The sequence below is a fragment of the Neofelis nebulosa genome, chromosome 1 (assembly GCF_028018385.1).
Source record: "Neofelis nebulosa isolate mNeoNeb1 chromosome 1, mNeoNeb1.pri, whole genome shotgun sequence".
NCBI lineage: Eukaryota > Metazoa > Chordata > Mammalia > Carnivora > Felidae > Neofelis > Neofelis nebulosa.
Genome location: NC_080782.1, coordinates 88,435,045 through 88,449,757, shown reverse-complemented (window position 1 = coordinate 88,449,757; position 14,713 = coordinate 88,435,045). Strand labels below are relative to the sequence as shown.

Here is a 14,713-nt window from a genome sequence, read left to right as displayed (position 1 = left end):
GAGATTGGATTGGTATTTTATCAGTAGAAATATGAAGTAATGGCAACTGACTGATGGCATATAATAGAGGAAGGAAGAGAGGGTTTTGGAGGCTGCATTATGGTAGTTCTGAGGAAAATAAGGGGAAAGGACTCAAAGCCTTCTAGAATAGGCTATCAAAGGGGAAAAAGGAAGAAGGAAAGATGGATAGCCTGTTGTAGGTGAGAACACGCTGAAGAGAGAGCATAATGAGAAAATGGGTGATGTGAAATGACCTTCTTTCAGATAGCTTAACTGAAAAGAATGTAGTTCATACCGCATGTCTCCAACACTAATAAAACTGCTATTCCCTAAACTGTTTGCTAAATGGCAATGGCTAAGAAGCCGGAGAGAACTGGGGAAAGATTGGTATCCATGAACACTCCCTTTGGTGGGAAAGATCCTTCCAGTTTGAATCTTTAGGCATTTACGTTTATGAGAGAAACTTGAGTTGAACCAGCAGTTGTCAAATGAACGAGTGCTGGCATGAACTTCCCAGTTTTGTCTTATACCACAAAGCCCTCAAAAGTCCTCCTATATAGGGTTGGTCCTGGAAACAGATCTTACTGGAGAGGAAAAGGTGAGGACATGCTGCTTTTTCTCTGTGCCCCATAGTTTTAATTGAGCCTCAAGTGAATTTCCTTAGAAGTCAATGGCGGCTCCATGTCCCAGAAGGGACAGGGGAAGTGTGTGAAACAAGATGAGAGGTGGGACCATTATTCCCAGAACTCTTCTGACTTCTTTTTAGACCCTGGTCAAGGATAGAGCTGTTTGTTGTAATAAAATATCCAGTAGCAGGAAGTTGAAATGGAGGTTATACTAAAAAAAGACCCCCCAAACAAAACAAAACAAAAACTCATGCTAATTTTAGCTCCATTCAAAACCTAGGGGGAAAAAAATCAATGTTTACAAAATTAAGATTAATGGGCTGCCAAAATTCAACTCATTAGTTAGCAGCTATGTAGTGATGAAGTGTGTGCCGGTTGGATTTAAAGGAAATTAAAACTGTATCATTGGGAATGCCTGTCCCCTTAACATTTTGGCTTAATGATTATGGACTTTTCTACTAAAAGTACTGGTAGCCAAGGAGTGGGTCTAAAAATCCCTAGCTAAGAATTTACCCACTTCACTTGACATGGAGAGGGTCTTGTCAGGATATGTTGAGTGCTGAAGATCATGGTTATTACAGCTTAAAAGCTTTTACAGATATTGATCCAGACATTAGAGTGACCCTCCTTGTGTAGATAAAACACTCCCAGAGACTTGAAGGAAGTGTACCAGGAAAAGGCAAACACTGAGACTTCTTCCTTTTTGACAAATATGGAACTCTTTTCCTCCTTCCAGGAAGTACTGCGTTGAGATGAAAGCTATGGAAATCCTAGGATGGGTTTGAACTGGTTGTGTGTAAAGGTTTTGCCTTATACAATATCTGTGGGCATAAGGTGGACATATGGCAGGCTGGCCTAGGGGGATAATTGCAGAAAAGAATGATAGAACTGAGCATGTTTATAATGCTAAGCTGAGGTAACACAGGCAGAAGTTTCTAGCACAATGTCTAGCACAAAATAAGGAGTAGAATGGTCATTTGGTATTTCTATTTTTATAGTCACATTTATTTATTTTAGTTCAACGTTTAGAGTTGCTTTATTGCTTCATTGGGAAATCTGAATTTAACCTTCTGACTAGTGATCAGTATATCAGAAAAATGATATTTTACTTCATGTAGGTCTTATAACCAGCCTTGGCCTGTAAGAGTTCTCTGATTTCAGAAAACAGTGGTGAACATTTGTCTTTGAAAATTCCAGGGGCACCTGGGTGGCTCAGCCTGTTAAGCATCTGACTCTTGACTTCAGCTCTGGTCATGATCTCACAGTTCATCGGTTCGAGCACCACGTCAGGCTCTGTGCTTTCAGTGAAGAGATTCTTAGCTTGGGATTCTCTCTCTCCCTCTCTCTCTCTCTGCCTCTCCCCTGATGACACTCACATGCTCTCTCTCTCTCTCTCTGTCTCTCAAAATAAATCAATAAACATTAAAAAAGAAAAGAAAATTCCCTTAAAGTTCTATGAAATGTAATTCTGGATTTCCTTGAGCCTGATTTCTCCATGTTATATGTGGAAAGAAGTTAGCAGTTATAGCAGTTGGTTTTCAAAGGAGCAAATGGAAGAGTACATTCTTTCACAGAAGCTTTATAGGTGGAAGGGGCCTTCAGAATCCTCTGAATGTAAGTGAGGCTTACTGTTCACGTGAAGAAACTGTTTTCTCCAGAGTCACAAAACTAGTTAATGGCAGAGAAGGGATTAGAGGCCAGCTCTTTTGATTTCTGGGCTAATATTCCTTTTCCTCAGTAGAAGATTAGAAACCTCTTATTTCTTGTCTAAGTCTTCTGAATAGCCTTCTGAGGCCATGTAAATTATATGCTGGATAAAACATAGGCTGACTTGAAAGGACACCTTTCCTTACAAGGTGGTGGGAGACAGGTCAGTGGGATTGAGTGTGTTTTTATTGCAGTCTTTCCATGCCCAGTTGCTGACTGTCACAGGCTAGCCCAGAAGGATGGACAGGATTAAAGGATCTATAGCTAGTCCCTCCCGGGCCATCATATAACCACAGGTGTGGTTTTTCTTTTACTGTAGATCAGCTACCAAGAGACTGCTCTGAGTGGAAACAACATTCCCTTGAGGAGTTAGGGAAGATGGGGAGGGCAGCTTAAGATTCCATGGAGTAATATGAGAATTCTCTGCAACAGTGGAGTCTGGCAATACTTCTGTCTTTGCCCATCCTTAGTCTGCTCTCGATTCTGAAAATGCTAAGTGAAGGATGCAAAAGAAAGACTATTCCTTACACTTACCCCTCAGTGTATGTTTGTGCCTGTTTGGGAGAAGAGAGAGCGATGCTAGGTTCATGAAATTCCTATATATTAGTAGAGATTGGAGGGTTTAGCTAGGAGAAAGTGAAGAATACATCAATGGAATAGGGGAAAAGAATAAATAAGAACTAGAGCTAAAAATAATTTCAGGTTGCTAATCATTATAAAGCTGATTAATTTAAAAGAAGTTAAAAGTGCAGATAAGATCCTGGGTAGCTACCGCATCACAGAATCTTTGAGACCACAGTTTCCAGTCAGTAGATGTTACCAGAAGAGTTAATTAGCCCAAACTGTGGCTGCTAGTTCTTTAGCTGTCTTCAACTTGAAGTTTTTTTTTTTTTTTTTAATAAGTTTTAGAGCTAATTAGGATACACCTGGGACTCATGGCTAAAGCCAATAGAGTTTCCCCTGGGGGAGTTACTTTTTATATACCAAAATTTAAAAAAAGGAAAAATGTCAGATGAAAACATCATCTTTAGATTCAGGGAAAAAAAATGGCATAACCATTTCAACTCAGCAGACCACAAGGCCAAACAGGCTTTGGCTAGAATTGAATGCTGTGTGCTTCTGTTCAGAGAAGAGGATGCTTCCCAGATGTGTCTGGGGGACTACCTGCCTCACTCTTATTTATCATCAGATCTCACACAGGATGTGGTGTCGCTGGCTGGTAATCTGGAAATGGCCTGTTTATTTTTACAGATCTGTAGAAAAGACTCAATAGTTGTAAAGGATGGAAGAGTGCAAAGCAGCTTGGAACTCACAACAAAGGAAACCGGGACGAAAAAAATTAGATAAAACAACTGGGACCATGGGATCTGCTCCTTGTGCCTGTCGAACAAAGATGCTAAATGGATTTTCTCATTTCAAAGGAAAGCCAATTCTTCCTCCCAACCCTGCAGCCCATGATTGTAGAACATCCAGACACCATTTTTTTTTTTTTTTTTTTTTTTTTTTTAAGTTCAGGGAACCTTGGTATTCTTTTCAACACCAGGACTGGTTGGTTCCTTTATGAGTTTCGTAAAGAAAAGAAACCTCCTCCAGAGCTGCTTAGGCTGGTGATTCTCTGTCTCAACCAGGCCTTTCTGGATAATTTCCCTCATGTTAAAACCCTGCAGCAGACTGGAGAAAGAGGATTCTCCAAATGCTTGGCTGGGATAGTGTTGCTGCTAAGTTCCTGCTTCTCCTGAAGTGTTATCCTGAGTGTAACAACTTTCTGTTCTCTCTCCTGAGAAGAGATATGCCTGAGGTGAGTCTAGGCCCTCCATGGAACCTCTTGTCTGCTGTCTCCAAGATGCAAAAGCTGATTTCCAATTGAATACTCTTGAGTACTTGCTTACTATCAATTAGTACTTTTGTCTAACAGAGTCAGATGCTGAAGAAATGTGGAAGAAGTACTTTATATTTTTCGTATATTCAGGAAATGAACAAATAAGCCCAGTGTACAACACCCAGAGAAACAAAGAATGAAAAATACTGATGGGCGGAAAGAGCTGAGAATTGGGGCTTGGAAGTGACAGAGCTAGAATTAGAACTTGGAGTCACGAAGGACTAGGCAGTGTGAGACGGTGGTGTACTGTTGAAACACTTTGCCTTGTGCAAGCACATTGGGCTCATATATAGTTGACTTTCTCCAAGGGAGAGTTTGGGGAAGCCAGGGTATATTTATCAGCTCTATCTTTTCCTCACTTGCCTTCCTCTCCCCAGAACGAGGGATGTGGTTGCTCCCTGGCTCAAGGAATGCTTGCATATGGGGGACCACCCAGGCGACATGCCCGTGACCACTGCAGAGTCACCACGGCAGCAGAGAATGAGCTGGCTTTGAAGTTCAGGGATGGGAGGACCAGGGCTATTTCTGGTTTGGCATGAGGTAACTCACAATTTGTGTAACCCTGCCCCCAATATCTGCCAAGAGGGGACACCGTACTGCGTCGACTACATTAAAAAAGAAACAAGGGGCGCCTGGGTGGCTCAGTCGGTTAACCGACTTCAGCTCAGGTCACAATCTCGCGGTCCGTGAGTTCGAGCCCTGCGTCGGGCTCTGGGATGATGGCTTGGAGCCTGGAGCCTGCTTCCGATTCTGTGTCTCCCTCTCTCTCTGCCCCTCCCCCATTCATGCTCTGTTTCTCTCTGTCTCAAAAATAAACAAACAAACAAAAAAAGAAACAAAAACCTGCAAGTCAGAAGAAATAATAGTGTGGGTGTGCAGCAATTTTGCTGTTGGTGGTGGCAGGTGGTGGCAGAGGGTGGGGAGTTCGTCGTTGGCTGCATGATTGTGAACATGAGACCTCTGTACCATCTGAAGGTGAGTGAATTATTTCATAGTCAGATATCTCAGAAATGCTGGCCAGTCTTCATATGATGCTGCAATGTGAAGCTTTCCACGTTTCCAAAAGTGAGTCATGAAATCTTCCTCAAAGTATAGCTAAACAACAACACCCTGTGGATCTGTAGCAGTTTTAATGGAACTGACAGAGTCAAGTTTCCACCATTTGCTAACTATGTAACTTTGGAAGAGTCCTAACCTCCCTGCCCCAAATCCTTTATCTTTAGCATGGAGCAAATGCTACCTACTTCAGCAGGTTCTTGTTGAGGATTACATGACACATTGTGTGTAAAGCCCTAACCATGGTGACTAGGTTATACAACTAATCAAGAAATGCTGATTCTTATTACTTGTTAGGTAGGTGGCTTTATGATTATATTAAGCTTTTTGTGAGAGTGGCTCTTAATATGTGGAAGTCATTGAAAGTCCAGCCAAGCTTGAGACCAACCAAAGGGATATGGTTTGGCTTCATTATCTGAGCTGTGAGCCAAGCCGTCAAAAAGGATTGAACACATGTTAGGAGAAAAAATATATTAAGTGATGAGGTGGGTGTGACTGAGACCATAAAGAATCAATGCCACAATATTATTATTGGTTTGGCTCTTCATCATCTATAAACATTGAGCCTGGTTTGAGTGGTTCAGGTTCAGACTCATTGACAGGTTCTTCATTTTACTTTTAAAATCTTGGGCATATTAGGGAAAAGATTTACACAGTTTTGTACTCTCTTTTAAAGTGTCACTATGCCTGGCTCATACATACTTCATATATCCTTGTCTTGTATTTTGTAAACCATCTCCAGGTTTTTGATCTAATAAACATTGTGTTTTTCAAATCAAATCAGTTTGAGATTGAATTAGATGGCAAATAATGAAGTGGCTCTATCACATTGTACCAGGAACTTAGAGATTGGAAGCTTTGCCTGTATTCTTCTTTGTATTCCCAAGATCTGTGCTCCCTGAGATTAGTGGTGACCATGAGCAAAACCGTCCTCTATACTCATTTGGGTTCTTTGGGAAACACAATAATTCCATGAAAGAAATCCCAAAACATTCCTTTGGGAAGAAGCATTGTGTTTGTGTTGCTTAGAACTTGAACCTCTTCTAGGGCTATGCCTGTCTTCTTTGGGTCAGTAAGTCAGAAGCCAGTTAGGAAAAAAGAGAGGTAACAATGATCGAGACCTTGTAGGAAACTGAAACAGTGTCTCTGATCAATAATGCAATCTAACAAGGTGGAGTGGGGAAAAAAATGAAGGCCTGGTATCACACGGAGACATTTTTTGGGAAAAAAAAAAAGATAAATGAGGGCACCTGGGTGCCCTCAGTTAAGCATCTAACTTCGGCTTAGGTCAGGACCTCCTGGTTGGTGGGTTTGAGCCTTGTGTCGGGCTCTGTGCTGACAGCTTGGAGCCTGGAACCTGCTTCAGATTCTGTGTCTCCCTCTCTCTCTTCCCCTGCCCTGCTCACACTTTGTCTCTTTCTCTCTCAAAAATAAAGAAACATTAAAAAAAAAAAAAGATAGGGGAATCTGGGTGGCTCAGTCGGTTGTGTGTCTGACTTCGGCATAGGTCATGATCTCACAGTTTGTGGGTTCAAGCCCCGCATCAGGCTCTGTGCTGACAGCTTGGAGCCTGGAGCTTGCTTCAGAGTCTGTGTCTCCCTCTCTCTCTGCTCTCCCCTGCTCTCATTCTGTCTCTCTCTCAAAAATAAAACATTAAAAAAATTTTTTTTAAAGATAAATGAATGTTTCCCTAGAATATGTATCATTTTAAATATTTTCAGTCAAATTTCTGTAGTTTTTGCCATGTATCCTTTGCTATCCAGAGGGCATATGCCTTGTTTCTGTGAATAGATTTTTGTGAGGGCAGCATCTGTTTATATTTGTGTTTGTTTAGTGCCTAAGTTCAGTGCCTGGTATTTACTGAACTTTGCAATAACTTACTGAATAAGAGACTTTTGACCAATTGCAAGTAAGTACTCTCCGAATTATCATGGGAGTTTGTTCCTCCCATCCCCTCAGTTCTTGAATTCTGAACAGACTAAGACAACTTAGGTGTCCACAATTCTTTGTTTCCTCTGTTCAAACCTTCCCAACATGCTTTAACACCATCCTTTACAAATGTAAAGTTTTTCTAACCATCTTTTTCCTTTCGTAAGATTTATAATTTTCTTCAAGTCTTTTGTTTTTATTTTTAGAGGTGATTTTAACATATCAGATAACTTGGAAGTGTCAGGCCAACTCATTTGTCTTGTTTCAGTTTAGAAAAATGCTAGCACCAAGTTCTCTTGCTGCCAAAGCATAGATTTCATGCTGTTCGTAGTCTTTCCTACCAAGGGGACAATATGCAGGCAATTGCCAGCACTCCTTCAGGACTCCTGACAAAGGAATTTTATTATGCCCACTTTCAGTTGGATGCAGTGAAACCCTTGCCAGGGGCATGGCAGTGGCTACTGCTCATGTCCCAGAATTGCTGTGTGGTCAGGTCAGGGCTTTTCTCTTAATACTTGCTGGGTCAGACTTTCTTGTGGGTTTGTGTGTGGGAGGCAAGGCAGACACTGTGTGTCAAGGACAGGCCCTCTGCCTCTTGTGTAGGGAAATTACTGCCACATGAAAGTAGGGCAGGAAGCCAGGACTGTCCCGAAGCCTTGGCTTTCAGATATTTTGCGTCCTCTCTGGTGAACAAGAGCATTTGTACTGGGACTAGAGAATTGTGTTCCTGGAACATGAGCTCCCTACTGCCATCCTCTCCCAAATTGAAAGTCAGGCATCTTTGGATGCCACATTAAGTCATGTATTGTGACCAGACTGCCTGAGGGAATTCAGCCATCGAAAAGGTTGCCTAACTTAGCTGTGTATATAAAGTTACCCATCTAAGTTAGGAGTAAATGTTTCCATCAAATCTAATTGTCCCTTCCTGGGCACACAGAATCTTTTTAGCAAGAAATATAACCAACACTACTAATTCAGTGTGAATTGTATATAAGTTCCTATTTGAACTGAAAAGAACCCAGAAGCGGCTATTAGTGTCCTTCAGGGGATGGTAAAAGTATAGATTCACAGCAAAAATACACCATGTGGGGCTCCTGGGTGGCTCAGTTGGTTAAGCATCTGACTTCAGCTCAGGTCATGATCTCATGGTCGGTGAGTTCGAGTCCGGCATTGGGCTCTGTGCTAGCAGCTCAGAGTCTGGAGCCTGCTTCAGATTCTGTGTCTCCCTCTCTCTCTCTCTTTCTCTACCCCTCCCCCACTCACGCGCTGTCTCTTTCTCTCAAAAATGAATAAATGTTTAAAAAAATTTTAAAAAACTTACACCAGGCATGTTGTGAAGACTGACCAGATCAAAGATCTTTGATTCCACTTTCAAAGGAGTAGCCATGTGAAATATAGGCTTAATACCTGAAAGTTGATTAAATACAGAGATAATGGTGTATAATAATTATAGCTACGGATTATGTAATACAGACTAACTAGTTAATAAACTCAGAAGTTTAATTGGATCAAACTAACTATTTATATATGAAAATAATCACCGCCTGGTTGAAAATTACAACTTTTATTTGGGGAATCGAAGAGTCATCTGATGAGAGTGAAAACTATCTCTTCAGGAAGGAACTCAGGCAGTTCTCATCATCCTTGTGACCAATACTTTCATCCTTAGGTGCTTTGATTTTAAAAAGACAAGGGAGCAATAATAATCAGATAGACTCTGCATTACTAGAAGAATCTCGAAATTAAGAGGGTGCTATGTAGAGGATTTCTGCTGCTAGTAGAGAATAATTTCCTCTGCCTTTGCATTATTCATCTCATGTAAATTTTGTTAAAGTTCATCACTGTGATTATTATTTCATTTATCACATTTTATATGTTTAGAGCACAATTTCCACAGTAGGATCTTTTTTTCTTTCCAGACTAACATAAATATATGTATTCTTAATGGAAAAAGGAACCTTTTTAGAAGAAGGTGCCTGACACACGTCACCTGAGCTCATTGCATTCAGAACTTACTGCAGTATGACCATCCTCTATCATGAAGTCTAGAAGTGGGCTTTTTAGGCCATGCACCATGTACTTATGCACCTGCAACAGATGTTTTAATATGCTCACAAGTACCCTGTGAGATGGGAACAATAATCCTCAGTTTTATGACTGAGATTCTTGGGTTCATTGACTTCCTCAGATTTACACAACTACTAGAATGGGAGAGCCAGGACTCCAAACCAGGGTTCTCTGATGGTAGAATCCATATTATTTTTACAGTCACATTCAGTGCAAGGGAATTCAGCCTCCTGGAAAGAAATCCTGGGTTTTGAAGGGTCCAAAATGAAGATATACCTAGTTGGAATGACTCTGACAGTGTCCTGAAACTGCTGTGTGAGTCCTCTTGGAACTCTCCCGACTGGGTTAGTTTTGTAGATTCATTTAACTTCAGCATTGGGAAGAGGCTGAAAGATCATCCAGCCTAACTCCCAAGAGGCTGCCTGTGCTGGACGCTAAGTTCTCTTGAGGCAATCAGTTCATTCTTTGTTGGGAAAGCACAACGCATTAGAAGTTCTTTATATTCAGCCAGAATAAGCTACAGAATAAGCCTGATCCATTTTCGGCATAATAGTCCTAAAGATATTTGAAGGGAATTCCAGATTCCTTCTATTTTTTTCTGAGCTCAGTCCCAATGCTTTCAACTGCACTCTGTAGGATATGATTGTATTTTTTTTTTGACCCTGTATTCTGTTCCCTGAGTGCTGTGCAGTCTTATAAGGTAGCATTAAGATCTAAGCACAAAGCATCCAGGATGGATGCAATCAGTGCACACTGGAGTAGGACCATCACATAGGGAATTTCACATTTGGAAACCACACAAAGTGTTGTGATTTAATTCTAGCTGAGCTTCCTTCAAATTAACCCCTCACCCCAAAAGATGAAGGTCTCAGTCTGCCTCCAAACTCAAGAATCCTGAAATCTTGCCATAGCTACAGGAAAGAACCCTTAGGGAAGAGAGTCAAAGAGCACAGGCTCTTTTTTTCTGTGTTGCTTTGTTCTTTTTTTCTGTGTTGCTTTGTTTCTAGCAACACAGGCAAGGAGATGGAGAGGCAGGTTTTAGCATAGTAGGTACTTGTCACATACTCTGATGCTCTAAACTTGTCTTTGAGTCTTAATGGGGATAAGGTGTGGAGTGACCTGTCAGAAGTAAATGAATAGAAACTGTATTTTCTCTAATGTCTAAGGGATATTAAGAGACAGAAGTCACCGCTTCTTCAGACTGACTCTGATTCCAATGTAAGGGTCAGTGATTTTGTTCATCTGTTAGTTCTTGCAGTACCCTGGGACATAATTCATTATGGCCAGAATGGATTTGCTGTACATACAAGTCATACTTCTAACCTGCCATGTCCATAGGTATGTAAGGATCTAGGATGAAGCTGAGAGAATTCTATCCTGCTGGTCATACTCAGAAGGTGGGACTATATTTTTTGTATCTTTTGGAGCATATGTATGGGTATTATTGGCGCACAATGAATTTTCTGTTCCTTTTGTGAAAATGTAAGATGACAGAATAATTTCCAAAAGGGTAAATTGAATACATGGATAGTATATTATGTTCCATTTCAATTAGTAGAATAGGTATAAAATTTGTATGAAAATATAATGAGATATTTATTTGTTGCATTGAGTTTAGATACTCCTAATAGACAGCTGGAGGGTATTCAGTACTCTGTGGATCAGATTGGAATTAGTGACCTAAGTTGTAAAACCCCCTGTTTCATGTTCATCAAGAATATCATTGTATTTAAATTTCTGGTACATTGAAAGGTAAAACAAATCATATTTTTATTTTAAAGGATTGTTTTGATCTTTTATAATAGCATGCATCTTTCAACAGTTTAAGAATAAATGGAAGAAAAAGTCTTAAAAGTAAAGTCCTTTAAGACACCTGAATTTGAGATGTAAACATTTTCACACCTCCGTGTGTGTGTGTGTGTGTGTGTGTGTGTGTGTGTGTGTGTATAAACTTTATCTCTTCAAAGCTGTGTTTAGAGATGAGGTAGGAAGGCATACAAGCACCTGTTTTGCACTGACGAATTTCAAGAGGCATTTTATGTGGGGGTGAAATAATTGGGCCCATTAAAAAATTGGTGTATTTTTATCCTGAAAAAAGCCCTGCAATGTTTCTGTATCTGGGCTTGCCAAAAGTGCCCATATTTCCCACCTCCTTAACATAAATCTAACTTATATATTCTGTGCACAAGCACCCATGCACAGAAAGATTCTGAAAGGGAAAATTCTTGAAAGACACAGAACAAAGAAAGAGAAGAAGAGTCCTTTAACTGTAAAGCTCTAATTTATTAAGTGTCTTTAGAAACCATGTAAGGGGCCTTTCTCTTTTTGTTCTTCTCTTGTAGGTCTCTAAGCCCACTGATGACAGGAAAATCTTCAGTGGTTCCAGAGACAAGCTGCTGGAAATCCTGCACATTTATCTTCTAGAAGGAAGTGAGCTGAGTAGGATAGTGGTACCTTCAGAAGGTACCTACCCCAAAACTTGAAAGAACTCCAAAGTAAGCCATGTCCATTTCTGGGACCCTAAAGTGGCTCATGAAAGTCAGGGTCCACTTGCTTAGGTTAGGTGATTTCAAGCCTTGAGATTCTAAGGGGCGAGTGAAGGTGGGAAAGGGGATGGTGAATAGATTGTGAGAACTTATCAAATAATAGGACGTCTCTTTAATTCCAAGCATCATGTTCTATTTCACATTGTATCTTTCAATTAAAAAAAGGAAAAGGAAATGTGTCTTTTTTAAAAAAGATATTTTACTCTATTAGTATTCAGTACATAATATATGAGTGCACATTCATCATTCATTAGATCTAGGTAGATCACAACCTAATTTACAAATTCAAAAGCATAAGTCAGATCAACTCAATTGCTCAAGGCCATGTATTCGTAAGCCAGGAGTATGCACTGAATATTTCCTGTCCTTGGACTGCTGTACTGGGCAATGCTGCTTTTCTATAAGAATTTGTTCATATGTTGAATTTAACACAGTTTTGCTTAGCAGTTTATAACACTTCACCTACGTGCACTTGTGTAATATAAAGTATAAAATTAAGTCAATGATCTACAAAATTCAGAGCAAAGTAATCTAAATCATTTGGATCTTCCTAGAGATTCTGATTTCTTTTTTTTTAATTACACAATTTTTTAAATGTTTATTTATTTTTGAGAGAGAGAGGGGGTGGGAGGGGCAGAAAGAGAGGGAGACCCAGGATCCGAAGCAAGCTCTAGGTTCTGAGCTGTCAGAAAAGTGCCTGACATGGGGCTCGAACTCAGAACGGTGAACTATGACTTGAACTGAAGTCGGACACTTAACCACACAGCAGCCCCAATTTCTTTTTAACCTGAAAAAATAGGTAATTACTCAATAGCCTTAGCTCTAAGATATATCTGACAGGCTATTTTTATTTGTTTGGTTTTCAGAAATCATATCCATGCGTTCTGCCCTCTGTAGTTTTTAGCAAAATGAATCAAAGCCACTCTGTACCCAAAGATAACACCAGTGTTGTCTTTTTTTTCCTTCTAAACATTGCAGTGCTTTACTTCAAGTGCTATGCAGTAAATTTACAGGGAAAGAAAAATTTTATTAAATTATAACTGAGAGGAGCTGATTTTTTTACAGAGCAAACAAAAAATTCCTTCATGAAAGGCTATAAAACCCATATTATTTACCAGAGAGACCTTTCCTGTCTCCCAGGTAAACACTTACAGTGTGTAGACTTGTGTAAATACATATTTAGGAGTGGCTAAATATGGCGAGGTATTTTTAAAGGTGTATTTACAAAGCTGAATACATATATTGGCATTTCGGTATGTGGAAGTCGCGTATGCTGTTCTGCCGTCTATTCAAAATTCTAGCAGGACTCTGGTAGATACACCTTGGATAATGGGACTGAGTTTCAAAACATTCATCTTTAATCACAATTACTAAGGACAGGTCCTTAAATCATTTCAAAAGGGTGAAAATTTTCAACTAATGGAATTCGGGTCCTTCTTGCCAGTCTGACTTGAGGAAAATTGTTCCAGAAATGTGGCATCATTAGCGGAAGCAGATCTCCTTTCTGAACATCTTTGTGCATAAAATAACTGCCATTTCACATTCGGTTTAGAATGTTACCAAATAGTCAAAGAGACAGTTCATTTGATGGATGGGTCAGCCAGGAAATTTTAGTTAAGAGGGGAAATATCATCAAGATATTTTTAAAATACTTTAAAACACATGAAAATGTAAGTGATAAACGCTGTCTGTTGCTAATTCAATAGCAGGAAGCTTCCTATGATAATGTAGTGAAGCTCTGTCCAGAGGATTCCCAGTGTCTACGTTCCTTTTTTACTTCTTGGAAAATGTGTCTGTTGAGGAAAAGAATGCGATCGTAACAGAGGTTGTAGACGCATGAAAGAGCACTACGACCTCAGCTTCTGTTGTCTGCTGCGCCTCAGATTGAATGAGGATCCCATTTGTGTAAAAGCCTGTTTTAAGATAGACAAGTTGAGACTCTAAATAGCTCTAGAGCTTGGACTATCTCAGGAGCCTTTGGCTAAGAAGTCTAAACAATGCTGCTATTTCATTTTTAATGCAGCTTTTTCTAAATGCTCTCAATATCCTCCAGTGGAGTAATTGAAAATCTTATTATGAGAAACCATGTGGGGACAAAGATTATTCAATCAGTGAAATGATTTCTCCAGTAAATTTGAACTGGGCTGAGTTTTTTAACTTTACAAAAATATACATCATATGTACAGGTCTTTCCCTAGGTCCCAGCACCCCAGATTTGGGTTAAACCTGCTGGGTTCTAGAACTTTAAATTAAAACAAACAAATAAATATGTAAATAAATAAGTAAAGTTTATTTAAAAATATTCTGCCAGTGCTATAAGGCCTCTGGAATGTAGAAACTTCTCATATATGTGCTGACACAATTTTAGCTTTAACTGTGAATGGTTGCACTCTCTACATATTACTTGTACCAGTATTTTAGACTTGGAAAAAACAAGCTTTTCTGGCAAGAGACAATCCTTGTTTCGGATTTTTTTTTTTAAATATACGAGCAGGCACAAACACCTTCACATTACGATTTTTATTAGTGTTATCCCATCTTTAATTTTATTCTATGGCTAAGTATCTCATTTCCAAGTAAACTTCCATTAGGAACAGAAATTGCTGACACCACATCTACTGACAGAAATGCCACAACATAAATTATGCCAAGAAAATGCCGCTTTGGGTGGGGGGCATGGTAGGGGGAACTTAGTTAGATAAAAAGCCACTGTGCTACTGCCCAGCCTGCAACTCTGTCCCGCTGACCACTGATAAAATTTATCACAGGGCCACATACGGGAAGGCAGCTTAAAGAGTCGTCGTCTGTGGTAAAACGTGTAACAGCAAAACAGCTAATGGAGCATTATTACTTTATTGGAAAGCAATATCTCTGGAGGCTTCACTTTTCTAGCTTTAGCAAGT

At 39.8% G+C, this 14,713-nt stretch overlaps 1 long non-coding RNA gene across 1 annotated transcript; it reads left to right on the top strand.

The window, feature by feature from the left end:
• Nucleotides 1–8: 8 nt before the first annotated feature.
• Nucleotides 9–14,014, top strand: LOC131510395 (uncharacterized). The gene is made up of 3 exons (XR_009261039.1): nt 9–4,131; nt 10,514–10,661; nt 11,607–14,014. It is a non-coding gene; the product is annotated as an uncharacterized LOC131510395 (long non-coding RNA).
• The last annotated feature ends 699 nt before the right edge of the window (nt 14,015–14,713 follow it).